Source organism: Desmodus rotundus, chromosome 10 (assembly GCF_022682495.2).
Source record: "Desmodus rotundus isolate HL8 chromosome 10, HLdesRot8A.1, whole genome shotgun sequence".
NCBI lineage: Eukaryota > Metazoa > Chordata > Mammalia > Chiroptera > Phyllostomidae > Desmodus > Desmodus rotundus.
In genome coordinates this window covers 95,262,521-95,284,637 of record NC_071396.1, presented here as the reverse complement: position 1 = coordinate 95,284,637, position 22,117 = coordinate 95,262,521, and the positions used below count along the sequence as shown (strand labels likewise).

Below are 22,117 nucleotides of genomic sequence, written 5' to 3'. Positions count from 1 at the left end.
GTCACAAAAGAGACCAGGTGGCAGATGCAGGCAAGTGTGTGTAGCCCCTGCATATAAAAGGGTGCTTCGTGGGTTCTTCGTGACCGACCCATGCAGTCCAGTCTCTTGGGAATACCTGGTGTCTGCACTGTGGAGGAGTTGCTTGCTGTGGACAGGGGCCTTTCAGGTATTGTACTCAACTCAAGGGGTGGGGAAGCACTGCAAATGTGAGCAGGAGCAGAGAGCTGTTAACAAGGGTCAGGAGAACTTGCTCGAAGCTCCTGGCACTGCAATCAGAGGCAGTGTGAGCACTGGAGAGGGGCCGGTGGAGCCGGAATGGGCAGGTGCTGGGAACTGGCCGCCCCAAGGTGGGCAGTATGGCCGTGTGTGCTCTGAGCTATGGGGGTGTGGCTGTCTGGGGTGCCCCGGTGTGTGGAGCAGGATGCGGCCTGGCTCATGGTACTGGAAACCCCACCAAGAGCAGTCCAAAGATCCAAGGGTGACGTTCTCGCTAAACATGGTGGCTTGGCCACATCCATTTACTTATCTTCACCCCCTTCCTAGTAGTCCCTCATCCATGGCATTAAAGAAATTGGCAAAGCCCAACTCCACAAGGACCATGAGAACAGGCGAGGAGCTGACAGCAAGTAAGAGATATTAACAAACCTGTGGAGGCTGGGGAATCTGTGGATGGATGGTCACTCATTTAGCAGAGGAGAGCTGAGGTCACTTGCTTTGAGATGGAGGAAAGGAGCCATGAGCCAAGGAGTGTGGGCATCCTGCAGAAGCTGGAAAAAGCAAGGAAATGGGTCCTCTTCTCCCCTAGGGCCTTCAGAATGCACGTAGGCCTGCCAACACCGTGATTCTAGCCAGCGAGACCCATTTCAGACTTCTGACCTTCAGAACTAGAAGCTAATACATGTGGGTTGTGTTAAGCCACTTAGTATGTAGTAATCTGTTACAGCAGCAATGGAAACTAGTGCAGCATCGGGCCTGGGAAACCAGGGATCTAATGTACCAAGTCCCAGGTGACAGCTGTGCAGAAGGCTTGGGTCCAGACTGGAGTCGGAGGATGGGGAACTCTGGATAGGATGACTACTGGAAAAAACCCAAAAGGAATTCACTGATTCCTAACGCACTGGTTATGAAATGTTTGGGGAGTGACTTTAGCAGCTCTGGGAGTCAATTTGTGAGCAAATCAAGGTTAGGTGCATATGAAGCCATTTGCAACACTAGAGAAAATAAGTTATTCAAGAAAGGAAACATCATGTGCTCATCTACGAGCAGTAGCTGCACAGCCACAATGCTGTGAACACTGACAATTGATTTAACCAAAGGAAACAGAAATGTAGGTTTAGAGGAGGTGGAATAGGGGCATGCAAGAGATAAAAACTCATCTTCCATTACAGGGCATTAACAGATAATATCTAAAAGCGGAAATCGTGGCATGTGCTCTGAACTGAATTGTGTCCTCCCCGCCCCTGCCCCAAATTCATAGGTTGACTCTCTAACATACAGAGTGGCTGTATTTGGAGTAAGGAAGCAGTTAAGGTTAAATGAGGTCATAAGGATGGAGCCCTGATCCGGAAGGATTATCGTCCTTATAAGAAGAGACCCCAGAGAACTCACTCTGTTTTTCCCCTTTGAGGAAACAGTGAGAAGGCAGTTGTCTGCGAGCCAGGAAGCAGGTTCTCACCAGAAACCGAATTAGGTGGCACCTTGACCTTGGACTTCCCAGCCTCTACAACTGGGAGAAATAAATGTGTTTTGTTTAAGCCAACCAGTCTATGGTATTTTGTTATGGCAGCCCTAGCTAACAAATACAGCAGGCTATTTAGAAACGTGGCAGCAAAGAACATAAGAAATGACTAACATAATCGAGAGCGGTTATCTCTGGGAATTGGAACTCAGTATGGGAAGGGCTGGAGCAAGGACTGATATTTTCCATTGTTGGGCTTTTATTCCTTTTGATTTTTCAAGCCATGTGTATGTATTAGTTTGATTTTCTTAAAGTCAATCAATTAAAAAACGCTAAAGGGAATTTATTGGCTTAGGTAACTGGAAAGTCCAGAAGCCTGTTGATCTCTAGGAGAAGTTGGATGCAGTTCCCAGCTCCGTTTTTCTGCAGCTCACTGCTGCCCTCTGAACTCTTTTATAGTAAAAATGCTCTCAGCAGCTCCAGGCTTTGTATGTGCCCTCAACAAGTCCAGCGATGGACCTTCTTCCCCAGAAGTTCCCAGCCAATAGCTCCTTGCAACGGATGTGGTAGAGTTTGTTCCAGTTACCATGGCCAGGGAGCTGAGCCGAGCTGATCAGCTTAAGCCAACCGTGAACCACCCCTGAAACACACTAGCTATTGGGGGCAGGTAGTGATCGGGGAGGAAATCAGGGTCCTCCTACCCAGAGGAAGGGGGAAAGGATGATGGGTGGCTCCGAACAACAGATGCCCACTGCACACCTGTTCCTCCGGGCGGTGTTTTCCTTCTCCTCCTTGTGAGTTGTCGGTGCCTGCTAATACTTGCGATGGATTGATTGGTTTGGTTGGTTTGGAGTGGGTACAACTGTGACTCAGTTGAACAGGATCAAAACTTTCCACCTCAGGAAGATGGTGTGACTGAGGGACGACTCCTAGGTGTCCCCCCCCCACCCAACCCCGACCCCAAATCTCCCCCCAGGCAATGCAGTGCAGATGCCTGACACGACCTCATTGGAAACTGTGAAAGAATTTCCCGTCACCTCTGGGAGGGTGGCATGCTTGGCTATTGCCTGTCACTAAAGCTGTGGCGTTTAGTTTGCCAAATCCTTCCTAGACAGCTGCAAGGGGTGGAATGGGTGTGGGAGGCGAAGAGGGGGAAAGCATCCGGAAGGGTGGGGCCTACTTAGCCCAAGGAGGAGGTGGGCGGAAACAGAACCAGGTGAGGACCAGGGTGGGGGCAGGGCAGCATCAAGGCCTTAATTCCTGGAGAATTAGCCTTAACCTGGCTCCTGACCGGGGGAGCACTAGACTGTGCTCTACACCGCAGTGAACCGTCCCGCCAATCTTGCCAGCTCTCTCCCTTCCCTCTGACTGATGCCCACAGCTGGAGGAACACTGGGGACAGGAAGGTAGCTGTCCAAAACATCCACCACGTCTGCTCGCACCAGCTGAGCTGAATGCTTTCCTAGAGGCAGCTGGCTCAGTTCCCAAACCTGTTTATGCCAGTGGAACTTGCTATTGTAATTATGCAATTTAATTATTATACAAACCAGTTAAATACCATTGCAAAAGGCAGGGGGATTGTTTCAATAAAAACTAGGTTGAAGCTTAGGAACCCCCCAAAAAAGACCAGTCATTGTTTAAGAATGCTGTTGAGTTCTCTGTGGGTAAAACATCTATGAAAGGTGGGGGAAATGTCCAAAAAAGCAACAGAGACTTTGCACTCAGATTATTTTGCAAGTATATTTACTTTCTCATTGCAGTTTTAAAAAAAACTGTAATTGGAAATTGTAGGTAATGTCATATGAATATGATTTATGCAAGAAAGAAAACAGGAATGATGCCATCCAGGACATACAAAGTTAAAGACCTTGGCTTTGCATCCAAGGTTTGGTGAGTAAATGTAGAAGAGTACATTAGATGTTAAAATGTTTCACTTCGCTGACCAATCATCTCAGCTAAGAGGACATCTACCACAGCATGTTTGCATGGGCTTCAGCTCTGGAAACTTGCTCCCACCCTTTCTGACTCAGATGCTGGTATGCCGGGCGAGAGTACATTTTTGAGCCACAGATGCTTAGTTGGCTAGGTTCCCTGGAGGTGGCAGAATTGGGAGTAGCCAAGGGGAAGCAGGAAGAAACTTGGGGATGCCTCCAGCCTGGCCTTCTGCTCTCTCCCAGATGTTTCCCTGGGAACCTGAACAAGAAGCTGCTGTCCAGCCTCCACTCTCTTCCTTCTCCCCACGGGCCATTGGAGTGTGGGCAGGGTGATTCCACAGCTGTCTGAGGCTTAAGCCCAGAGGTAGCTGGCATTTGGAGTTCTTGATCTGACCTCATAGCCACATCTTCTGCTCTTCTTTGCATCCACCCTCTGTTCCAGTCAGACTTGGTAACTCACTGCCCTGATTATGCTGGACCCGTTCCTGCCTCCGCATCTTTGTTCAGAGTCCCCCCTTTTTAGACTTCCCTTTGACCCTATTCTCTATATCCTCCCCATCCTGCAAGCCTCTGCTTACTGTCTGCTGCCTCCAGGAAGCCCTCCCTGATTACCCCCTGAGCTTACTGCATGTACCACCCTCCTACACTTAGTCTTGATGACCTTGTTATCTTTTCCAAGATATGGGGAGATTTTAGGTGGTGAGTGGAGGTTCTCACCCAGGTTCATTGACGAAATCATACTTCCCAGCTATGAAAATAGAGTTCTTCCAAAGCCCCTTTCTGGATATTATTTCAGACACCCCTACCCAGTAATCACCACACTGCATGATTGCACAAATCCCACTCTTGCCCCTTTAAGGGACATAGAAATTCAGGAGTATTTGCCCTGAAGTTTACTCATAAGCCAATGTGAGAGAACCAATGAGCTCTCAGAGGTCTAAGGACACCTAGAGCCCTGGGTCCCTAGCACTAAAGGGGAAATGGCAGGAGTCCATTCAACTCAGTTCTGTCCAGCAACTTGAAGTCAGAGACTTCCTGTAGGCAAGGCACTGGGGTTCAGAGGGAGAGGGGAAGGACAGGAGGGTCCACTGGAACAACACATGGTGGTACCTACCCTCCAGAGATGATGAGCTGGAGGGGGAGATGGCCACAGGCATGAGGAAATCAGACATGTGAGATACAATATGCTGAGAGGAGTGGGGTATCCTGGCAGACTTCCTGCAGGAGGTGGTATCTGAGCTGGGCAGGGCTAGACAGGAGAGTTCTTATATGTTACATGGATACATGTAGTGCTTCCAGTGGGTCTTAGATAGGCTTGGTGGCCTCTCTCAGGACAGTTCTGATGCCTCCTCCTGGGAGGGGAGGCTGGGTGTTTGGGACAGGCCTGCCTTTCCCAACCCATGCCATGGAAGTTCTAGAAAAGTTCTCTGACTGGGCTTTCCCAAACCTCAAAGGTTGAGTGACACTGCTGGGGTGATCACCCTGCTTGAGCTGGAACAGCCACTCTCTGCCTGCTGTCCCAGGTAACTACTAATGGTGTCCACTTTCACAGAGTATCAGTTTGGACAACAAAGTGTATGGCTTCCTTACCAAGGCTCCGTGCTGGGACGGAGTGGTCCAGTGCCAGGAAGACAAGGGGCAGGAGCCGAAGGAGACACTCTAGAGGCAGCCCTCTCCCAGGGGCTCCCCTTCTGCTGTAAGGGCCGCCTGTCCCCTTTCTCGACATCCATTGCTTGTCACTGTATGTCACTGTCGGATTAGTGATTGCGAAGCAGAGCAAACAGTAGAGTTCAAAAATAAAAAGTAAAGTTAATCTCTTTCCCGAGGGATCAACTTTTCCTTCTACCCAAGAGGAGCTGGAAATGCCTTTTCTCTGAAAGAAGGGCTGGCGTTAAGTACGCCTGCCTGTCACATTGGACACCAGGTGGAGATAGAACATTCTGGAAGGCAGGTTTAGGTAGAGGGAAGAGTGTGAGTAATAGGACTCAGAGCACCAGGAAACAGGGCAACGGGCAAAACCTACAGAGACAGAAGGCTCCTGTGGCCGGTGACGACAAGAGCAGGCCCGCCTCCCTGTTTTGCTGTCTGGAGCTCCAAATACACCATTACCTGCCTGACACGGGTCCCTAGGACTGACAGGCCTTGCTACCACTGCCGTCTGGTTTGCTCTCCCAGCAATTGCTCACAGCCAGCCTTGAAGTCCTAGCCCCGCTCAGCAGCAGAACCCGGCAGGCCCGGCTGGGGCTCCCACTGAGGCAATTCCGCAGCGTGAGCCTCCTCAGACACCATCAGCCACTGAAATGGGCCCCAGAGAACCATCCTGTTAGATCCATGAGACACCCCACCTCCCCTCACCCCTGCAGGGGAGGAGCTCTGTTGCTTCTCCATGGGACCAGAAGACATGAAAACTTCCTCATGCTTTATGTCCTTTCCCTCCCTCTCTGGAAATAAACCTCTTCCTTTTTCCAAATGGGAACTGTTAGTCAGTATGGTGTGACTGAGTATTCTCTGTCTTTCACCTGTGCCCACCCATGTTCTTACTGAGAGTTGACCATCCCAGCTTCACCAGCCAGAATGCAGTAGGAGGACCCCTCAGTGGGCATTCACCCCCTTCCTACTCCCAACAGGCAGGGCTGGGGGGGCCCCTGGGGGCCAGGGGTCTAAGCAACCAACATGCTCTCTCAGCTGCTCCAGGCCACTCCCAGCTGTCAGCTCTCCCCCAGCTTTGCCCAGCCCCAGAACAGTTATCCGAGGCCAGGAAAAATACAATGCTCATGACTGAGCTGGGGGCCTATTGGGGCAGCCTGACCAGGGAGGTTGGCTGGGCTTTTGTTCCTCGGACAGGCTCTTCTCCCTTCCCCCTCTCCCAGGCCCAGGCCCCCACTGTTGGCTTTGGCTCCAGGCTCAGCCCTCCCTCCTTCTAAGAGCTATTTTAAGATTCTAGGCCAAGGTCACAGAAATTGGGACTTCTAAGGGGTCGTCACCCCCAAAGCAATGACTGAAGGAGGGAGGGAGGATTCCATTGCCTTAGAGATGCTGTTCCCCAGCAACACAAACACACACTTCCCTTCTCTCTGTCTCTGTCTCTCCGTCTCCCCGTCTCTGAATCAGACCCAACCAAACTGGCCTGGTGCTGGGCTAGGTGGTACAGGCTGGACCCCGGTTTTCTTGGTTCGCTCTCCCCATGCTCGAACTGGGTTTCCCCAGCGAGCCTCCATGTGGGGCTCCCGGGCACTAGGCCTTCAGCCTTCATTCCGCTTTGGTTTCCCTGCTGTCCCCTCAGGCTGCTTGGCAATGATTCCACCCACTTGCCACCCCATTGCAGGGGACACTGGCCTCTCAGCCCTTTCAACTGGAGCAGGGGCACATCCGTCCTACTGGGTGGGGACTTAGGGCAGAGCAGGCCAGCGTGTTCAAGCATGCCCCCTCGGACACATGCACTCAGGGCTGTGGCCAGCGGCCCTGTGACCAAATACAAGGTCTCTCCCAGGTGTGGCACTTTCACCTGAGTTCTGCAATTCATTCTGTTCAGCAGCTACTTTGCTGAGCATTTAGGCAGGCTTACATTTGGGTTCTGTCCTTTAATGGGAAGAGCAGGAGGCATACAAACAGTCACTGTTTAATTCAGTAAATGTTTATCGGGTGCCTACTATATACGGATTGGGGGAGGAGGGATCAGGAAAAGGCTGTGTGTAGTCTGGCTTGTAGGCGGGGGGCTGAGCCTCATTTTGACCCTCCCTCTGGAAGCCAGGGATGGGAAGCCTGGCACCAGGAGTGTGCTTGAGGAGGACAAATTAAGGCTGGGTCATTGCCCGGGAGCTGTTCTGGTTGCTGGGATGCACGGACCTTTTTATGTCACCAGCTGGGGGTCCTGCTGGTCTCCCCACTTGGCTTTCCCACACTGTCTCTAACATTTTGGCCTGACATGATTGTGGTTCGAGTTGGGAAGAACGGGCTGGTCTCTAGCCCCACCCTCCTAGACCGCCGCATGGGGCCTGGACCCCCAGCGGGGCTCAGCGATAGTGATAGTCCTTGTATTGATTTGCCCTGTGCTGTTTGGGGTGGGTTTTTGTTTTTTCTTTTTTAATGAATAGACTTTATTTTTTAGAACAGTTTTAAATTTATAGGAAAAATGAGCACTACATACAAAGTTCTTATATACCCCCATTTCTCTCTTCTCCCCACCCCAAATTTCCCTTGCTTATTAATATCTCGCACTAGTGTGGTATGTTTATTACAACGGAAGAACTAACACTGACGCACTATAATCGCCCGAAGCCCAGAGTTTACAGAGGGGCCCACTCTCGGTGTTGTACAGTCTGTGGGTTTTGACAAATGCATAATGACACATATCCACCATTACAGCCCCATAAAGGGTAGGTTTATGGCCCTAAAACTCCTCTGAGCGGCACCTATTCATCCGTCCTCTCTTCCTCCTGGGAACCACTGATCTTTTACTGTCTCCATAGTTTTGTCTCTTCTAGAATGTCATACTCATATAGTTGGGGTCATATGGTACGTGGCCTTTACGGCTTGGCTTCCTTCACTTGTAATATGCACTTAAGTTCCCTCCATATCTTTTTTTAAAGGTTTTACTTATTTATTTTTGAGAGAGGGGACAGGAGGGAGAAAGAAAGGGAGAGAAACATCAATGTGTGGTTGCCTCTCACTCATTCCTGACTGGGGACCTGGCCCGCAACCCAGGCACATGCCTTGACTGGGAATTGAACCAGCAACCCTTTGGTTCGCAGGCCAGCACTCAATCCACTGAGCCAAACCAGCCAGGGCCCCTCCATATCTTTTTGTGATTGATAGCTCACTTCACCTTAGCACCAGATAATATTCCACTGTCTGGATGTGCTCCTTTTTACTTCTGCTTTCATCTACTGAAGGACATATTGGTTGCTTCCAGTTTGGGGCAATCATGATTAAATCTGCTTTAATCATCCACGTGCAGGTCTTTGTGTGGACATAAACTCTCAACTTACTGGGGCAAAAAACCAACTCCTGAGAGTGAGGTTGCTAGATCCTATGGTAAGAGTGTGTTTAGTTTTGTGAGAAACTGCCGAACTGTCTTCCGAAGTGGCTGTGCCATTGTGCATTCCCAGGGTGTCGATGGTAACAGCAGAGAAAAAGCTAACTGCAGCCCGCCCAGCACAGCCTGTGCAGGGTCCTGGGAAGAGCAGCCACTGCCTCCCTGTCACCACGGACCCTGGGCTGACCAACCCGAGTCACCTCCCTCAGTGACAGCTCATCACACCAGGCCTCTTCTTGTCAGGTGCTGGGTGGCCACCAGGCAGGGTAGCACTTGCCACAGGAGTGCGGTCAGCTCTCTTCGACGTGCTGCTCCCATGCTGGCACGGGGACTGAGCAGGGGTCACTGCAGTCAGTGTCCCCTCGTGGGGCTGACTGCCCAGGGCACAGCCGGTCTCGATGGCCTCACCCGAAAACACGCCAATGGCAGGCCCTGTGCCAACTGCTCCCTCCGGTGTCTCATTTAATCCACCCTGTGAGGTCGGAGCTAAGTGCCATCATTCTGCCCATTTTGCAGCTGAAGATTTGAAGCAGAGAGAGGTTAATTCACTTGCCCAAGGACACACAGCTGGTCAATGGGAGGGCCAGTCTGGTTCTAAGCCACAAGGCATTATGGCTTCCTGGGGCTGAGGGGCTCTGCAGTAGCGATGGGAACCTCTCTGTCCCCAGAGGGCGTCTCTCATGGCCTCTGCCCCTCCCTGTGAGACTCACACTAGAGGCCCGGGGCAGAGCCAATCATTTCAGTATCATTGGGTGGGGCGGGGGGTGGAGGGGGACATCAAAGAGCCCCTTCCCAGCCACACGCACACGTGCTGGGGGGCTGCTGAGGGGGCTCAAAGTAAAGAGGACAGAGCTTGAACCTCCCCCACCCCCACACACTGCAGGGTGGGGGTGTGCGGCCCTGGGCTGGGAGTCTGGGCATCTGGGTTCTGCCCTTGTCTTGGGCGCTACTTTGGGCAAGTCATCTGCCCAGCCTGGGCTTGGGTGCCCCGGCTGTGAGGTGAGGTATCTACGGGGCTCCTCCAAGCATGGACACTTTTCCAAAAAGCCAAGAGACTCAGGGAACCATGCAAATTTGGTGTCACACGCTGATTGTAAGTGCTGTGACAGTTCCTAGAAGAGAAAAGTTAGGCAGATTAAATAAAAAGATTTTATAAATTTGCGTCATCTCTCAAGGCAGCCTCTTTGCAAAGGCTGCTCATGAGAGGAGAGTCTTCATCCAAAGACCACGAGGGGCCAAGGCCATGTCGACAGTGGGCTCTGACCTGTCCCCAGCGCAGGGCCTGCCCCTCTGGGGTGTCCAGGGCCAAACATAGTGTGACACTCACAGGCATCGTTTCATCCTGGACATAAACTTCCACTTGTCCCCAGGCCGTGCTGTCCTCGGGCTGGTCCCTTCTGGGTGGTATTGTGCAGGCTGAATTCCACACTAAATTCACAGGCCAGGCAGGAACTGAGGCCTGTTGGGAGAGGCCTCTGAGTCCGAGGGCTTGGTTTGAACACAGCTGGTTCCTGCTGGCTGGACGTCTCTGAGGAAGTCGCTCAGTTTCTCTGTGCCTCCATCTTCCTGACCATAACTCTCTGGGGAGGAACCTGCAGGCAGGAGCCACGCCTTTTCATGTCTGCGTCCCCTGCAGGCAGCAAAGACCCTGGAATAGAGCAGGTGCTCCGTAAATGGGAGCAATCTACCCTACCCGCCTGACAAATACACGGGAAAACACAGATAGTACCCAACTTACTATGGTTTGACTTAGGACTTTCCAATTTTACAATGGTGTGAAAGCGATAATGCATTTGGTAGAAACTGGGCTTCAAATTTTGAATGTTGACCATTTTCTGGGTTTGCAAGACGCTGCTTCTCGTGATGCTGGGTAGTGGTGCAGCTCCCCGTCAGCCTGGCGAACACAAGGATGAGCAACTGATACTCCACAGTGCTGTGTTAAGGCCTTTCTGACTTACTGTAGCTTTATCAGGACGTATCCTATCCTAAGTCCAGGAGCATCTCTACTTGTTTAACTATAAAGCATTGTGCAAATACCAGTTAATGTTAACTAATATTGATGCTAATGTTAATGTTAACTAATATTAATGTTAATGTTAGTATTCATTGTTAATCATACAGTTTTGATTCATACCTAGACTTTTTCCTGCTAGGAGCAATCCGGAGGCGCAGGGGCGTGCGTGGGCACACGTCTGTCTGCACTCGGGCAGAGAGGAGGGGCAGAAGTCTGGCCTTTGACAGACCACGTGGACTGGTCATGGAGCCAGGGGCTGGGGAGTGGAGTCTAGATGATACCCTTTGGCCCCTTTCCAGCCTTTTCTAGAGATTGCAGAAAACAAGTTATTAGTCTGGAGTGTTCCTTAATGACCTAATGAGAGCAAGGCAGCCAGATGGTCGGGTTTGAGAGTCCTCGGTGAGGGGCTGGGAAGGCACCTGAATTCAGTAAGGCTCTTTTCCCGGCTGAAGGGGTGAAGAACTTGCACCTCACCTCTCCAGAGATGAAGTGGGGCCCGACAGCTGGTAGGATGGGTGGCGGTGAGGAGTTAACTGTTAGCTTGCAAAGTTGCTAACTTTACATTTTCACCTCGATTCGTAATTTTATTTTTGTTTAAGTTGGAAAGGACCTTAGCGTCCACACCCTCCTTTTGCAGAGAAAACTAAGGCTCAGAGAGGGTAGAAGCTTATCCAGAGTTCCCATCCAGCTCTTCCCATCCCAAAAGCCTGAACTCCCTCACCCCCCGCCCCACCCTTTTTTACTTGTAACACTATTTTTTAAGGCTGAAAGCACATTCCAAGAAAAGAATCACGACACTAAAAAAAATAATCCATATGCTGTTCATTCACTCTCACTCGGAGAAGCTGTTATCTCCAATGACCTTTCCAAATTAGTAAAATTTGTACACGCTCAGTTGTTTATTGCGCACGTTGAGTCACACCTCTAAATGACCAGAGGCAACTGCACGCCCATCTGGAACGCTTAGCTGTGGGGCTCCACTGGCAGGCAGACAGCTGTGTCCCCCGGGGCAGGGGCGCTGTGGTCAGACTCCCTGAGAAAGAACCACCTCCGAGAGCCGCTGTGAGCAGCCCCACTATGCGCTCAGCCTTGAGCCAGGGCCTGTGGCAGCCACAAACTCAGTGACAGTCCTGACCAGGGATCCTGTAAAGGATTTCTCGGCAGAGGGGACACTTCCAGCATGAACATAAGATAGGACCTAAGCAAGTGTTTCGCTAACGGCTACAATACTCCGAGAAAGCAGAGGTGGGAGGTGTCTAGAAGGCTTGGTGGAAGAGGGGGTCCTGATGGAGGTCCACTAGGAAGAGTAGGGTGAGGTTGGGTGGAGGGCGCAGGAAAAGGCTTTGTTGGCCCGGAGCACAGAGAGAGCCAAGGGGAAGAATGGAGGTGCCATTGCAGCCCATGGGCCGGGGGGAGGGGCAGGCAGAGGTCATGGTGAATGGGCCAGGTTGGGTATCAGAAGGCCACGATGTTCTGGAGGGTGGTGCTGGTGCTGGTGGGCACAGGAGAATTCTGTTTCTCCACCCCAGACACCTCCACCTGCGACTGCGCTGTGCAAACACCATGGCTACAAGCCACAGGTCCCCCGGCGCAGAGTCACACTCTCCGGCTGTGAATGGCACAGGCCAGCTGATGAATACAGACGAAAGTCTTCTAGAGAAATGTCATGTGGTTGTGCTGTAATTGCAGGGGCCTTTTTAAAAATTGTGGTCACATATACGTAACATAAAAGTTACCACGTTAGCTATTTTTAGCTATTTTTAAGTGTACGGTTCAGTGCACTGTGTGTTCACATTGCTGCACGGTCACCACCACCATCCGTCTCTAGAACTTTTTATCTCCCCAGACTGCAACTGTGTGCTCATTAGGTCCTCACTCCCCAACCCGTCCCACAGCCCCTGGTAACCTCTGCTCTACTTTCTGTCCCTATGAATTTGTCTGCGCAGGGACCTCATAGCAGTGGAATCATCCAGTGTTTGTCTTTTTATGGCTGGCTTATTTCACCTCACATGATGCCCTCAGGATTCATCCATGTTGTAGCGTATGCCAGAATTTCCTTCCTTTTTAAGGCTGAATAACATTCCGTTGTAGGTATATATCACATTTTGTCCATCCATTCATCTGTTGATGGACACTTGGGGTACATCCATCTTTCTCTTTTTTTTAAAGATCGTATTTATTTTTAGAGAATGGGGAAGAGAGAGAGAGAGAGACATCGATGTGAGAGAGAATCATCGATCAGTCACCTCTCCTACGTGCCCTGACTGGGGACCGAACCCACAACGCAGGCATGGGCCCTCACCAGACATCGAACCGGAAACTGTTTGCTTTGAGGTCATGCCCAACCAACTGAGCTGCACCAGTCAGGGCCCCTCTCTTGCTTTCTATAAATACTGCTGCTGTGAACGTGGGTGTGCAAATACCTGTTTAAGTCCCTTGCAGGAGCCTTTTGAGCTTTTATTTTATTTTTTAAAGAAGCGCTTTAGGCTTTCAAATTGTCAAGGCTGGTGGGCTGGCCCGCCGGCTGCTGCCCCAGGAGAGGCAGGTTGCCAGCTGGCCGTTTCCCACCTGGGAAGGCTCTTCTGCCCTGAGCAGAGATCCTTCATTACCCTCTGCCAGGGACACAGATCGAAGGCTGCATTCGGGCGCGCGTGGCCCTTCCCCACACCACGCTGAGCTGCTTCAGTCTGCGCGTCAGCCAGGGTCAAGGCTTCTTTGCCTTTGCTTCTTATCCTGAAATGCATCAGTCATGTTGAATCTTTCCCTTGCTAAGGTAGCAAGCATTTTGTGCTCTCGCTTGGTAAGTTCTTTCTCCCACCTTCTGAAATGTGTTTGGCCATGGTTGTAAACGCCCAGGGAAATCACACATGCACTGTTCTCCCTCCGTGTCCTGTGCCTTCCCCCTGGCCTCCTCCCCCCAGAAAGAACCACTAAAGGACATCCTGTCTTGAGGCATCACTACTTCTGGGCATTAATTGCCTCCACAGATCCCAAAGTCACTTAAAACACATTAGAGTGGTGACACTCTCAGGCAGAAGGCAGGACAATTCACAGTTCAGGTTGGCATTGTCATTAGCTCAAGTCTTTGGTGTCAACTCCCTCCCTCACTGAGCGTCCTGCCTGGCCTTACAGTCAACCTCCGCAATGCATTCTCTGGCCATCGTGGGTTTGTGTCAGCTCTTGAACATTATTTAAATGTAGTTTGGGGCCTATGCATGCAATTACCATTGTGTTATTATTCAGAACCAGATTGTTAAGATTCAGGCAGCTGTACAAGGAAATGCCCTGTGCTGTGAGGTCCAATTTAGGAGGGCCTTCCGAGCTGGCGCGCAGGGTTGCTAGGCAACTCCATGCTACAGGAGAGGAGGCCTCACTCCAGAGTGGGAAGAAGCCCAGCGCCTTCAGGGAATTGGAGGCACTGGTCAATCTGAGACTGGCATGGCGCCGGGGAGGGGGAGGGAGGCAGCGTGGACTGAGCCCACAGTAGGAGGGGTGCGATCCTGCGGGGAGCTGGGGGCGCCCACCCAACTAGCACACGATGTTCCTGGGAGGGGAGAGTGCTGCTGGGAGTGAGAATGCAGAGAAGGTGCAGAAGCCCGAGGTCAGCCAGGAAACTGCCGAAGGATGCTTAGAGCAGATGCTAATATGCTTCTCCATCCGTTTCTTCTCTTTGCAGGAAATGAGCAGGTCTGCAGAGAAACTGCTCGCCTGAAATTTAAGACAAAGGCGTCGTTGCTTGTGAGTATGTATTTTGCTTTTTGAGGTCTGTGGTTTGACAATGTTCCTGGGGAGTGGGCGGGTTTCCTTGTTTGGGGAAGGGAGCATGACCTTGATGGAATAGACTTTCAGTTCTTCTTCTGGAAGGTGCCTCTGGTTGGGTGGGGCTGGATCCAGGACTGTAAAGCTTTGAGTTGAAGGTACATGATGTGAACCCCGGCTCTGCCCTCTAAGTGAAGAGCACTCCCACTGGCTCGAAGGTGAAGGAGCCTTCTCCCTTGTGGGTGATTGGCACAGGGAGAGCAGGACTCCTCCGGGGATAAGGAAGATGTGCATTTTTTCACCCTGAAGCCACGAACAGTTCATACAATCCTAAATTTGCTGCTAGGTTGACGCTATTTAGAACAGTAAATTCTCACATAGGCCGTTTAACAGTGTGTTAAACCAAGAGCATTCATGTAACCCAATCCATTCCTTGACCTGAGAATGTCTGGGGCTACCTGGAGCCTCTGAGAAAGACAAGAGAAGCACTAGGCCCAGGCTCCATTACGGAGTTGCCTTCAGTCCAGTGTGGGAAGAGAAGACACCTGCACAGGAGGCCATTAAAAAACAGTATGAATGGGCAGACAGTCCGGCTCTGGCTCTCACGGCACAAGTAGGAAGGCTCGTGACAAAGAGCAGCTGGGGAAGACTTCCTAGGGAAAGAGAGACTTGAACTGGGCTGATGGGGGAGGGAGGACCAGGGCAGAGGCTCCAGGACGGGAACACCCAGCAGCCTGTGTGGACGGTGTCATAGACGTGGGGCTGACGGGCAGCTGGTGAGGTTGGGCAGGGCCAGGTGGTAAAAGGCTTGAAATGGCTTCACAAATGGTTCATGTGCAAAGAATCAGGATGGAATAAAGTGTCCCTCACCTGTGTAAATAAAATTAAGTTTCTGCCAGTTTGTCTGTGACTCATGGCGTGAAGGTGGCCACTGTATTTGATATCAATATACACACTGGGTAGATTGTAGGAAATGCACAATTCACACTGGGGATTCTCCCTGTACTTCACACACACACACACACACACACAGAGAGCCTTCCCCAGTCAGCTGCAGCCTCGGGCCACCAAACCCACATGAGATCTACAGACACACCCTGAGCTCCAGAAGGACAGTCACTGGACAGTGCCCCTGATGTCCACTTGCTTGTCCCTGGGTCCACTTCTCCCACAGGAAGCTCTGTGGTACTATGCCCAGGGTGAAGGGCAGCTGGGATTTATTTGTTTCACAAAGGTTAATTGTTTGTTCCAAGCAACCAGAGGAAGCTAGCTGGTTCACAATCTCGAGAACCACCACCAGTATTTACATGGTGTTGCCAACGTGTAGCGCGTGCGATGGCACTGCCTCTCGTGAGCCCCACGAGCCTGCCGGATATTGCCATTTTGCATTCTGAGGCTCAGAGTAGTTAAACATTTTCCTCAAACCCACTCAGCTAACACATGGTAGAGCTGATGTTCACACTGACTTTCTGCTGCACATCAAGGAGGTGTGGATATGATGGTGGGACAGGCCTCCGGGTCTGCCCCTGCCCCCTACCCGCTCTTTATTCTGGGGAGGGGAGTACTCGTGTGGGCCCACGGGGGTCTGGTTGTGGGAGTGGTCAGCGCTTTGCTGTGCCGGCTTTCACGGACATGTAGGGTCAGTCTGGTGGTTTGGCCAGGCAGGATGGTGACTTTGGTTCTGCCCTCAGGGAAGAAGGCTCGTGTGTGCTTCCATCACCAGGGTGACCCTCTGGAAAGGGGCAGGAGGGCAGCCACTGGTGACTGAGTCAGGTCGGGTCCCTAGAAGCAGAGCCTGAGACCAGGGTTCAGGTGCACTGGGCATATCTAGGGACAGCTCTTCGGAGACACTCACCAGGGAGAGAGGAAAGCATGAGGCCGACCCACATGACTTGTTCTGCAGTGATGTCTACACTGGAGGCGAGGGGCCGGCCTCACGTATCCCGTAGCCCTTCATCAGTCATCGGCGCCTGGAGTGGTGCTGCCTCCCAGGCTTCACCTTGACCAAGAGAAGGGGTCTGAGAACGTCACAGGCGACAGCAGCTGGGGAGTGGGTGCCCCGGCAGGTCAAGGGGATGTGAGTGGGGATATCTGTAGCGTTTACCACCATGCCTGGGAGCCTCCCCGTTGTGAAGACAGCCAGCTGTAGCTTTCATCTGACCTGGCGGTCATTTTCATTCTAGCAAGTTCGCATTTTAAAGAGTATAGTTATTAAAATAGAAATCAATAGTGTTGACGTCTGTTTTTATCGAAACAACCGTGTGCCTTTTAACTGTAATTTTACTCAGTAGGTAATACCGTCCCATGGCTCTAAATCCCAAAGTGCCAAATGTTACATTATGAAAGTCTTCTTCCCAATATTCCTGGGATTTTGTGTTCCTTCCCAATGACAGCCGATGCACACCCACAAAGAGGTGGTTCAGATTCCAAAGGTTTGGTGAGCCTGATGCGGCCCAGGCCAAGAGTCGGCAGCTGGGGCAGTCCCAGAGGCCTGGAACGGAAACGGAGGAGAGCAATTCCCTGAGTCGGCTCTCAGTGGAAGGTTCAAAATCCATAAAACTTCACAAACATTTCCAACCTCCTTGGAATTCCTATATGGACAACTGATAAAAGAACTGCAAAGTACTTCCTCATTACAATAAATCACGTATAAAGATTTTGAGATGCTATCTTATAGCTCTTGAAATGTCTAAATATTTAAAATAATTTAAAGTGTTACTAAATTCACTTTTTAATTCAAATTACTGGAGTGTCACGACATTTATCATGTAATGTCATTTGCATATTGTTCGATGACTTACCGAAATGTGTATTGTTCCCAAAGAGGGTTGGGGTCTGCTGCAGTGTCAGACCTCGTGAATCTCCACTGTGGTGCCCTTTGATGAAGTGGCTGGACTACAGTCTGGAGGTGCTTTCTCATCACAGGAGCAGGTCAGTGATGGAACAGGCTCCTCTGTCGGTGAGCTCCCTGTTGTAGGAGGTGTTGAAAGAGCAACTGGGTCATCTGTCAGCAGAGTCACACAGGAAATGCACCCTATGTGACAGGCAGGTTTAGGAGACTTCTAAGGTCCTATCATAGCTCAGAGTCTGGTCTGTGTGGCTTTGTTATCGTTATTGCCTTTAGAGACCCTTTACCTCGCTTGAAATCCAGACTATCAGGCTCCCCCTGCGTGCTTATGTTCCGAATTTTGGTTGCACAGATTCTGCCTGATGCCTATAAATGTCCACGGAGAACTTACTGTATAACCACATAGGCCTGGCATATATGTTTTTCTCTTGCAAATGAGCTCCCTCCCCCCCCCCCCCCCAATTCTCCTTCATGTTGATGCTCTCAGGTTGCAAGCAAATCCTCTAACTTGGGCATGACCTGTTTAAGCCCAAAGACAGATGTTGGTGGCACCCCCACAAGGCAATGAAAAAATCTCATTTCCGTCCAAGAAATAGAATCATTATCTTGATTGAAATAATATCTTTCCCCAACCTGCAACCAGATAAAGCATCAAATTGGTGAGGTTTCCTTATCACTGCACAGAGTCTGCAGGACACAGAGTAATGGCCTGTCAGCCGCCTCTAGTGGGGCAGGTTTTGTAGGCAGAGCCCACCGCTCTTGGCCTGATTTGGATTACACCATGTCTGGAGCAATGTAAAATAATTCCATAAATGACAAATATTATATTAAAATGGAAGTTAGTGTAGAGCCTAGAACAGTTCAGCAATAAATGCAGCTATTATTATTATGGTGATTGTTTTTAATTAGACCACATCTCACATATGGGCCATCGCAGGAGCGGTTCAAAGCTGTGGGTGTTCACATACTTTGAGGATGCAAGTGTTCGGGAAGCCTGTGCCCACCAGGCCTGAGCTTGCCAGGGCTGCAGTCAGAGTAAGGGGGTGACTGGGCTTCAGAAGGCAGACCAGGTCCTAGTTTTGGGTGGAAAACAGGGCCACCAGAGGCCAGCAAGCCAACATCTTGGAGAAGGAAACAGAAAGAGCAGTGGGCAGAGAGGCAGGGGATCTGGATTCCAACTCTACCATCCAGCCTTGGGCTTTCGGGGCTCAGTCTCATCATTGTTCAGAGAGGGTAATGTGGGGGTGTCAGGAGAAGGAGGTGAGGCAATGTTTGTGCAAAGTCTAGGATACCAGCTATATCCTCAGTGCCCCCTGCCCCTCACCCTGTGAGGGGCGGCTCTGCTTCATTCCAGGAACTTGTGAATGCTTACTCTGTGACGGGCATGTTTTAACCATTTTATGTGCATTAATTCACTTAATCCTCACAACAATACTATACCTTACAAACTTGTATTATCTGCCTTTTATAAGTGAGAAGGAACAGAGAGGTTAAGTAACTTGCCTAAGGTCACACAGCTAGTTAAGTGGTGGAGCTGGGATTTGAAGGCAAGCAGTCTGGCTGGAGCTCTTGAAAACAAAGTAGATTGCATCAAGACCAAATAATATAGTGCAAACATGTTATCAGATCTTCAACTAGAATCCTATGAGAGGCAGAAATAATAATAATAATAATAATAATAATAATAATAATAATAATAATAATAAATGGCATCTTTGTAACGTTTTAGGAGGCATAGAGGTGGGTCCTGTGGCAGAGGTGGAGGGCTGAATAATATTCTAGCCAAGGTTCCTGATCTTGGGCACCTGCAAGCTCAAATCCTCTCTTCTCATGGCATCCTGCAAAGCTGGCCCCAGCCAGGGGCATTCTAGAGCAGCAAGGTGTGTGGGACTTGCCCCCTTTTATTTGGCCCCTACCTGGCCCATCCCGCACCTTCCTGCAGCACCCTCAGGGCCCTTGGGGCAGCACTGTCTGTGAAGACTTCCTCAGAGAAGGAAACCATCACCCCCACTTCCCCATGTGCCTGCCTCACTCCCTCTTTCCCTCAGGCACGACATAAGTGAAATGAAAGCCCGTATCTTCAGAATCTTGTTTTCGAGAGTCCTGGTCTGCCAGTGAACGTGTTTGATTACCATGGTAATCACCAGCTGAATGGAGTGATTTTATAACACGTTTCCATCAGAAATATGCACAGGTGTGCAGGGAAATCAACATTTATCAACAAGATAAGTGTTGGGAGATTAATAGTGAATTTAGGATTACTCAAGGAAGCAAAAGGAAAAAAGAAAGAAGAAATACCTTCACTTGCAGTCAAGGTCCTCCTAGACTTACCTCTGATCACTTCCTGCCTCCCCTCCTTCCCACCCCAGCCTGTGAGCTTTGCTCATCCCTCTCTTCTCTCCTTTCCACTGCTAACCATCTATCCAATGCCAGCTCCTCCAGGAAGCCTTCTTTGGTCCACTCGGCCCCCAGAAATCTCTGTCTTCCCTGACCTTCTGTAGTCCCCACGGTGGGCCTTGTGTCCCTGGCTCCCCAGCTAGCTGAAAGGCCCCCTAAGGGATGTGCATTCACTGACCCTGCAACCTGGGCCACCTGCTTATCAGACCCCTAGCAGCAGGATGCTCTGGTCCCACCCATGGTCCTCAAGGACAATGAGCATCCACTGAGCTAAGAACCTCACTTTCTTCCTCAGGTCCCAGTTAGAAAACTACAGCGGCACCTCTGGGGGACTCTGGAGAGTGCCGAAAGCCCGACTGTGGTATTCCTTCGGGAGGTGAGGGCAGCGGCTGGGGATCCAGGAAAACATGCAAAAGGCTTTGCATTTCTAAGCCTCGTCATCCTTGAGTCTTCATTCCCTTCACCCCCTCTGAATCAGCTCTGGCTCTCCGTACGGGGAACCATACTCCCCGGATGCAGAGAGGCCTTCCCACTCAGCCAAGGCCACCCTGGGCTCCTTGGGGGTGGGGGAGGTTCTATGTAGGCTGGGGCTAAGGAAGAGGCAGCCTCGCCCGCTGGGCCTTGCCACAATGGGACACCACTTTGTCCTGAGCCTGCAAGTGTTTCAGACACAGCAAGTCGGGGTTTCTCTGTCACTGTGTGAGCGGGAGACCAGAGGGACTGGTCAGAGGCCTCTCATGAAAGGCCTTCCTCTTCACTTTCAAGTAGGACAATGCATCAGAGAAGTTGCCAGACTGTTTTGATTTGAATAGAATGAATACTAAAGAGCCCAGAGTGTCTCTCAAAACTAATATTGAAGAATGTGCTCTGCCACATGTCCCTCTAGTTGAATCAGCTCCTAAAGAGTCGATAACAAAAGGTTTAAACCAAAAAAAAAGGACATTTCTGTACTAACTTTTCTCTCTTTTAATTCCCTTCTCGTAATGCTTCTCAGTTAACAGTGACTTAAAAAAAAAAACAACCAGTAACTTGAAAAAGAGGAAAAGATGAAATAAAGTTGGAACAGGAGGCAGTGAGCCCCAGAAGGAGGCTTGAAGTGGCAGCCCCTCCTTTTGTTTGGCAGAGTGAATGACTTCGTGGTGGGTCCCTTGCTGAGCCTGGTAACGCGGCCTCACCGGGGCAGGGCACCGTGTCCCCCACAGGTGTCTGCAAGGCAGGGCCCAGTCGGGAAGCACATGGCACACGCAAAGTTGGCGGTCTGAATAGAGCTGAGTCCAAAGGCCAGGGCAGTTTCCCCAACACTGACAGCGGCTCCCCTCCCCTGGGATGAAGGTTCATAAAGAAGGGGGTGCTGAAAGCAGAGACAGTGAGAGTGCTGTGGAGGGGGTCACCCTACCTGGGCTGTGACCCGAGGCACCCCTGAAGACAGGAAGCCCAGGCATAGACACCTGACCTCCCCTCTCCCTCTCTCCTGTCTCTCTCCTGGGGCCCTACTGCTGAGCTGACAGGGAGGGGGACAGAGGGCAGAGAGCCCACCACTGTGGTCTGTAGGGGTCAGCTTTGAGGGCACAGGGTGGAGAATGGCCTGGAGGGACAAATGGAGATAATGACACATGCCTCTTTCCCAAATGGTAGGCCAGGGGTGAAGGGAGAGGCCCGCTAGTCTCATCTTGGCAGACCTGGTACAAGGGCCCATTTCAGGGCCTCCAAGAAAGTCCCCAGCCCAAAGAAACATGCCTCCTCCCCAGCCTGTTTTCTGGGCATTACAGTTCTTTTTACCAGAACAATACTGGCACACAGGGCTGCCCTGGGAGCGAAGAGATGGGGCCATAGTGAATCCATACTGAAATGCCACCTCTGATGCCTCACCAGAAGGAGCAGAAGGCAGGGACCGGAGCAGCTCTAGTAAGGTGCCAAGGGACTGTAGGAGTGGACCTTGAAGGAGGGTATAGGCTGAAGGGAAAGGACTTTGTAGGTGAGGGAAAGTGTAGATCAAGGCCAAGAGCACAGAAGCCCTGAGTTCAGCTGCGGGAGGCTAGCATTGGGACAGTGTGCTGGCCCTGGGCTCCCAGTCCTGCTGGAGCGCACCTGCACCAGTGGCTCCTGGAACTGCAGGCAGCTCTCAGCCCTGCCCCCTCCCCCTTCAGGGGTCTATGCTGATGAAAGCAACACCACTGACCAGTGCTGTGACAGCTCTCCTTGATGTGCCCTCCCTATAGCCTGGCTTGAGCTAAGCACGTGCCAACATAATCTGCTCTAATTGTCCAACAGCCCCTGAGGTGGGTATCAGAGATGAATATCACTTGCTGGAGGCTACATTGAGCCCCCGATGGCTTGACTGCAGAATTGCCCCCTGACCCAGCACCTGCCAAGGGTCCCCAGGTCGACGAGAGCCTGCCCCCCGCAAAGGGAGCATCATTCACATGTGGGCATATGCATTTAAAATTGTTTT

General features: G+C 51.1%; 1 protein-coding gene across 2 annotated transcripts in view; it reads left to right on the top strand.

Moving 5' to 3' along the window:
- ZBTB7C (zinc finger and BTB domain containing 7C) overlaps positions 1 to 22,117 on the top strand; it is a 293,509-nt gene that overhangs the window by 153,650 nt on the left and 117,742 nt on the right. The window contains exon 3 of one of the 2 annotated variants that reach the window (XM_053912569.2): positions 14,338 to 14,399. The gene's annotated coding sequence lies outside the window, so the exon portion shown is untranslated. Of the gene's footprint in view, positions 1 to 14,337; positions 14,404 to 22,117 lie in introns of both variants that reach the window. The other variant, XM_053912570.2, reaches the window with a different exon arrangement.